This window comes from Hevea brasiliensis, chromosome 3, assembly GCF_030052815.1.
Source record: "Hevea brasiliensis isolate MT/VB/25A 57/8 chromosome 3, ASM3005281v1, whole genome shotgun sequence".
Taxonomy (NCBI): Eukaryota; Viridiplantae; Streptophyta; class Magnoliopsida; order Malpighiales; family Euphorbiaceae; genus Hevea; species Hevea brasiliensis.
In genome coordinates, this window is record NC_079495.1 from 40,518,036 (window position 1) to 40,525,033 (window position 6,998).

General features: G+C 37.8%; 1 non-coding gene across 1 annotated transcript; it reads left to right on the forward strand.

The window, feature by feature from the left end:
* Positions 1-1,980: 1,980 nt before the first annotated feature.
* Positions 1,981-2,087, forward strand: LOC131178917 (small nucleolar RNA R71). Its single transcript, XR_009147924.1, has one exon. It is a non-coding gene; the product is annotated as a small nucleolar RNA R71 (small nucleolar RNA).
* The last annotated feature ends 4,911 nt before the right edge of the window (positions 2,088-6,998 follow it).

The following is a 6,998-nucleotide window of genomic DNA, read 5'->3' on the forward strand; positions in this document are numbered from 1 at the left end:
TAGTCCATCATTGCATCTCTTGTATAGTAGAGGTTCCTCCCATGTGTAGTTTGAGTCCAGAAATGCATACCTTAGTGAGGATGGGAGAGGTTTAAGCTCTACCTGTTTGGTGTTTTCTTGGAGCTTGTCTTTGGGCTGTTCCTCCTTCAACTTCTCCATCTTGGAGGCTTGGGCTAGGGGTAGGGGTGGATGAGCTGCTAACTATTGTGCACAGGCTGCTATTTCTGTGTTTTCATTATTTACCATGTGACTGTGCATAATGCATGTTTCAAGAGGATCTTTAGGATGTATCTTATGAAATTCCTCTTCAACTTGTTTGTTAATTATGTTGACCTTGAAGCATTCATCAAGTTTGAATTTCGGTTTCATTGTGTCGAACAAGTTGAATTCCACTTCTTATTCTCCTACTTAGAGGGTTAGTCCCCCATTTTTTATGTTTATGATTGCTCCAGCGGTTGCCAAGAATGGTCTTCCCAAGATGATAGGGATCTGAACATCTTTTTCCATCTCAAGGACAACAAAGTCTACTGGAATGAAGAATTTGCCCACTTTGATGGGGTTGTTTTCAAGTATGCCAACTGGATATTTAACTGATTGATCAGCCAATTGCAGTGAAATTGTCGTGGGCTTCAGTTCTCCTATCTCCAGCTTTTTGTATATTGATAGAGGCATTAAACTCACACTTGCCCTAAGATCACAGATGGCTTTGTCTATTTTCTTGTAGCCAATGAGGTAGGGTATGAAGAAGCTTCCTAGATCTTTCAGCTTCGGAGGCAGCTTGTTTTGCAGTATAGCACTGCATTCCTCTGTTAGAGCAATTATCTCATAGTTTTCCAGTTTTCTTTTCTTTGAAAGAATTTTCTTAAGAAATTTAGCATAGGATGGCATCTGAGAGAGTGCTTCAGTGAAGGGAATGTTCATATAAAGTTTTTGTAAAACTTCTAAAAACTTCCCAAACTGCTTGTCCAATTTGGCTTTTTAAAATCTCTGAGGAAAAGGTAGGGGAGGCTGGTATGGCTCTGGTAACTTCTTTTTCTTCCCTGTTTCCTCTTTTTGATATTTCTTAGCTTCTTCCTCCTTTTTCTCTGCTTGGCTTTCAGATTCTTCTGAGGTCTCCTATGTTGGTTCCTTCTCTAATTGTATTAGAGTTCTCCCACTCCTCAATGTAACTGCCTTACAATGCTCCCTTGGGTTCATCCCTGGTTGACTAGGCAGTTTACCAACAGCCTTACCTGAAGAGCTTGCTTGCCGAGCAATTTGATTCTCTAGCACTTTGTTATAGGTAGCAAGTTTGTCCATTTTGGAAGTTAGCTGTCTAATCAATTCATTTTGTTATTGTTGAGCTGCTAAGAAACCTTCCATCATGGATTCCATGGTCATCTTTGGTTCAGGTTGCTAAGGTTGAGGAGGCGGTGGTGGCTGTGCAAAGTTTTTGCCTCTGTTCTAAAATCCAGGGGGTGCTAGTGATTTGTACCTCTATTGCTTATTTATTGGCTGATTCTGCTAATTGGACCATGAGAAATTTGGGTGGTTCCTCCATCCAGGGTTATAAGTGTTTGAATATGGATTGTTAGGCTGCCCCTGGTTGAAGTTTTCTCCATTATTCACATAGTTCATATGTTATGTGGAGGGTTCATTGAAGCTATTATATTCTGAACTCATATATCCGCCTCCACAGTTGTCCTCATGTTGACTATTCATCCTTACTGCATTGGCTTGCATTTTATCAAGTCTCCTTGTGAGCTGATCAAATTGGGCATTTATCATGCTTAGGGCATTCATTTCCAACACCCCTGTTATTCTCCTTGCATTTCCTCTTTCATTTGACCACTCATAATTATGGTATGCAACCCTGTCTAGAAGTTCAAGTGCTTGTGTCACTGTTTTCTCCATTAGGTCACCTTCTGCAGCTGAATCAACTGTGTTCCTTGTAGAGGGTAGTAACCCATTATAGAGTTTTGCACTAGTAGCCAATCCTCTATGCCATAGTGTGGACATTCCCTCTACAGGTCTTTATATCTTTCCCATGCATCATAGAGTGATTCATCTTCCTTTTGTCTGAAGGTGTTGAGCTCAAGCCTCAGCCTTACAGTCTTTGCAGGTGGGAAGTACCTTGCTAGAAAAAGCTTGCGAGAGGTTTTCCTATGTGGTGAACGATCCAGCTGGTTGAGAAAGTAACCACTTCCTTGCTCTGTCTCGAAGGAAGAATGGGAATGCTCTGAGTCTTATGGCTTGATCAGAAACTCCATTCATCTTGAATGTGTCACAAAGGGTAATAAAGCACTGGATGTGATAGTGTGGATCTTCTGTTGGTGAACCTCCAAACTGGGTTTGTTGTATCATTTGAAGCCATGCTAGTTTTAACTCAAAATTGTTGGCTTTCACTGTGCTTTTTGTGACACTGGGCTAAAATCCTTAGACAGAAGGAGCTCCATTGTCTCTCAAGAGTCTTGGCCTATCTTATTATCGGCCATGGTTGGAATTTCAAGATCTTCTTGATTGTGCTCTTAATATTTCCTTTCCCTCTTGACGGCTCAAAGTTCCTTGGTTCAAAATCTTAATTTTCTAATATTAATCTTCACCTTTCAGTCCTTCAATTAATATCTATAATCATTACTGAGTGGGTACCAACACATAGCATGCATTAAAATCACAAGAAATTAAATCAAGGAACAAATCTAAAATCCAGTAAATAAAACTTAATGTTCATCCATAATAATGATTACAAGCGTTACTCTCCCAATTCCAGAATATGAAAAGTATTCACTCATAGTGAGTTCAGCAAACATCATGATAAATAAAAATAAAGACAGTAAATGAAATCGTATAGAAGAAATAAAGTAATAAAAACCTGTTTAAGGAAATGGAATGAAAAAACCGAAGAGGGTTTGCAGCTTTGATCTTGTAGAACTTCGGCTGGAAAACTACTCTTGATATTGATATTCTTCTCCTCAGGACGGCTGGTGAGATTTTAGAGGCGAATCCTCTTTGAAACTCCCAAAAAATGCTGTAAAAGGATTGATTCTTTTTTTCTTTGAATATTTTTTGCTTCTATTTGTAATGGCTATTTAAGCATTAGGTCATTTTGAGTCCAAAACGCTTTAGGAGTCTGATTTGAATCAGTAAACAAGAGCAGGAATTCAGGTTAAAAAACTGGCTGCCTCATAGTACACGGTCCGTGTCTCACTACACAGGCCTAGGCCGTGTAACTTACTGGAGTGAAATTGCTGAGTCCTGTATTAGCACAGAGACTTAAATGGGTATGCGTTGGCTGCATGGGCTTGGCTATATGGGACGTGTACTTTGTTTTCAGAAAGTTCTTCAAGCTTGTGCTCGGCAAAGACTTACATGGGTCCCTGCAGATTACACGGGTCCAATTACACGATCCGTGCACTTTTATTTCTCCATTGGTTCTCTGGCTTTCTTCTAGCAGAAAGTTACACGGGTCTATGGCTTTGATTACATGATCCGTGTACTTTGTATCAGCAACAATTCTAAGTCTTTTGACCTCTATAAGCTTCCCTTTGCACTCCTATGCCCTGTGACTTTACCCAAACACCTGAAATAATGAAGAAAATATGGAATTAAAGGCTCGAAAATAGAAATTACAAAAACTAATAAAATCAACTACATACATGGGATTACTTACCTAAATGCCATGAGATAGTATACAAATGTGCTTAAAAACATCTATACAATTCAAGTGTATCAAATACCCCCAAACTCAAACTCTTGCTTGTCCTCAAGCAAAACAAAACTCTGTTTTGAGACACATTTCAGGGGATAACTTAGGAATATAACCCATAATTTAATAAGCACAAAATTGAACTCCTCTAATCCTTCATACCATTTACCCTCTTTCAAGGCATAGGGGTTCTAATAGTTGCCTATTTGGAACTTCACCTTCTTTCATGGTATTTCAACTAATTATTCCTCTGTGTAAAGCTATTTGTAACACCCCTAAGTTCGGTAGTACGTTCTACTGTTCCGGCGGCCAGTGTTATCCGGACAGCTAGGATGACTAGAACTACACTTCGTTATGAGTGAGGAGACATAAAATAATGAAATACAAGAAAAGAAAATACAAGAAAAACAAAGGAAAAATAATAGCAAAAAAAGGTAACCAAGTTAAGCGAGCCGAGAACCCTAGCGATGGGTGACCGCACTGGGAAGTCACGGCGTGGACCGTTGACTAGCCCTGGACCGCGGGGATGTAACACCCTAGGCAAATCCCACATCGGCAAAACACGGGAGAGATGTTGCGTTCATAAGATGGAGGTTTCTAACTCCTATTGACGTGTTTTAAAACCGTGAGGGCTTTGGCCCAGAGCGGACAATATCACTAGTGGGCCGGGCCGTTACAGGGGAACCCTGGAAAATATTTTTAGGACTCCAATAAATATTTATTGAAGTATAAATATCATTAGAAATATCAAAGAAAAATTAAATAATTAGTACAAAGAAAAGTGAGAAATCGAAAAACAAACAAAACCCGGTATTACCGAAAAATAGGGAATGTAACCCGAACAGGGGCATTATGGTCATTTGACATCCCGAATTGTCTTTTGACCTAAATGTCCATTAAAAATAAATAATATTACACTTGGAAAATATAATGAAAAATTAATTTGGTGGTACCTAATGTAAATAGCAAAAATTAAGGGTTTAATGTGGAATAAAAGGAAGTTAAACATATTATATGATTTAAATTAAGTAAGTGGACCACTAAGAATTATAATATGGATTAAAAATAAGCATAAGTGGGCATATTACTCCCACTCAAGCATCATCTTCTTCATTTTCTCAACCTTGCCGAAATGGAGAGCTAGGGAAACCTCCATTGCCGTTTTGCTCCAAGCTTCCTCCACTCCTCATTTCACTTCCAATCACTTAGGTTTCTTCATTAAGTTTTATCCCCACATCACAAGGAAGAGTTTGATACTAAAATCAAGAAGTTTAGTCAAGGTTTAACAAGTCCCAACCAAAGGTAAGTTTGTATTTTTGAATATTGCTTTGTTAAAGTTTGTATACATGTTATGGGTGTTTGCTTTGTGAAGGAAATTTTAAGTTTTGAGGAGTTCTTGATATATCAATTTTGGACAGCCATGGAGTTGTATGTTTAATGAAATATTCATACATATATTTGATGAGAAATTATGTTGATTAGGGTGATTTAATGTCCTAGTAAATTATTCCACATGTATATGGTGATTGTGCACTTGGAATGGAAATTGATGAATTGTAGGACACTTTGGCATTGTGGAACAATTGGGCAGCCTTGGGACTCTTTGATGAATGTATGAATTCATGAAGATATTGGCAGAATTATGACATTGAGGATTGATGGATATGTATATAAATTAGTGGTGGAAATTGTATGAAATGATGAGTAGTGCTATGTGTATTTATGGTTGTAATTGGACTTTATGAATTAGAGTTTTATTTGATGTATTGAGGATGTTTGTATTCTGCCCAAAATGATTTTAAAGTGAAGTGGTATATGGTTTTGGTAATGTACCAAAACAGAATGGGTAAGAGAGATGGACTTAGAGTAAGGTAAATGTGTAATTGATACATGTTTATGCAATGTAATTAAGGGCAGTGTGCATTTTAACCTATAAAACTAAATGTGTAACTCCAATTGGTATGAGACCAATTGGAGGTGAAACTAGGCACAAAATGTGCCAACTTTCATTGAGAAAGCATACCAAAATTCTGCTTGCAAGGTAGCATGAAAAATGACCAATTCGGATTAAGTACAATTGAGACCTGAAAATTGACCAATTGGGCAGCAGTTAGTGTTTAGCCCATAACTCACTCAAAACAGGTCCAATTGACCTGAAATTTTAACCATGAATAGTTAAGACCCATACCTACAAGTCTCATGAAGACACCAAAGCCCAGAAATGACCATAAGCAAGTCAAACAGCTTGCACAAATTCGGGTCCAAAAACTGGCCGAACCAAAGTTGACCAAAATTGACCTAAAATGACCTAATTTGATGCCATTTGACCAGCAATAGTAAAATGACCATAACTTGGTCTACATAACTCAGAATGACCTAAAAGTTTGCCCCGCGTTCCATAAGACATAGATCTACAAGTTTGTAGTTTTGACCAAAACCCGAAAACCGAGGGAACTAGGTCGTCCGGCTAGGTCAAACTAGTATACCGGAATACAGCAATTTGCAATAAAATGCACTAAACAAGGAAATGAAATTGGTAACGAGTACCAACCCTAAAACACTATCGAATGTGACATATTAGTGACACTAAAACCTAATTTACCTAGAACGCATCGAGGTCGGTATATTAGGTGATTAAGCAAATAATAGCTTTCAGTGAATTATTTGTCAAACATTATCGATAGAGACAGTGTAATTTAGTACTGAAACACTTTAAATTGTGTTTCTTAGTTACCAAAGACTCAGGAAAAGGGAAGGAAACACTGAGTCCAGACTAGGAGACAATTATCAGAGGTTTGTGCACAACAACTATTTCTTTTGAATTTTTCAATTGAAATGAATTATGACTATTTGTACATTATTGTTTTAAATTGTGGAAATGTGTTTGAATGGATATTTATCGCTTGAAAAGCACTGTAAATGGTTTGAAATTGTGAGAAATTGTTTGAATGATATTGATGGATACTTATTGATTGAAAAGCATTGGAAATGGTTTGAAACCACAGCTATCATGTATATTGATTGTATTCCTCGCTAACTTGTCTAGTGGGACGAATTGAATTCCCTCTCTGGCTGAAGTGTTGAGGTGTGTGCCTGTTGAGGACGAATTGGATGAGTACTCATATTTTTGCTAGCTAGCTATGTTATTCCTCATTAGTCATTGACTTTTGGGACGAATTGAATACCTCATTAGCCATCGGCTTTTGGGACGAATTGAACTTTGGAACATGATTAAGCTGTGTGTGATTTATTGATATGTATTGTGAGATTGTGTGATGAATTTAAACTCTTATTGACATATACTGTCTTTTGG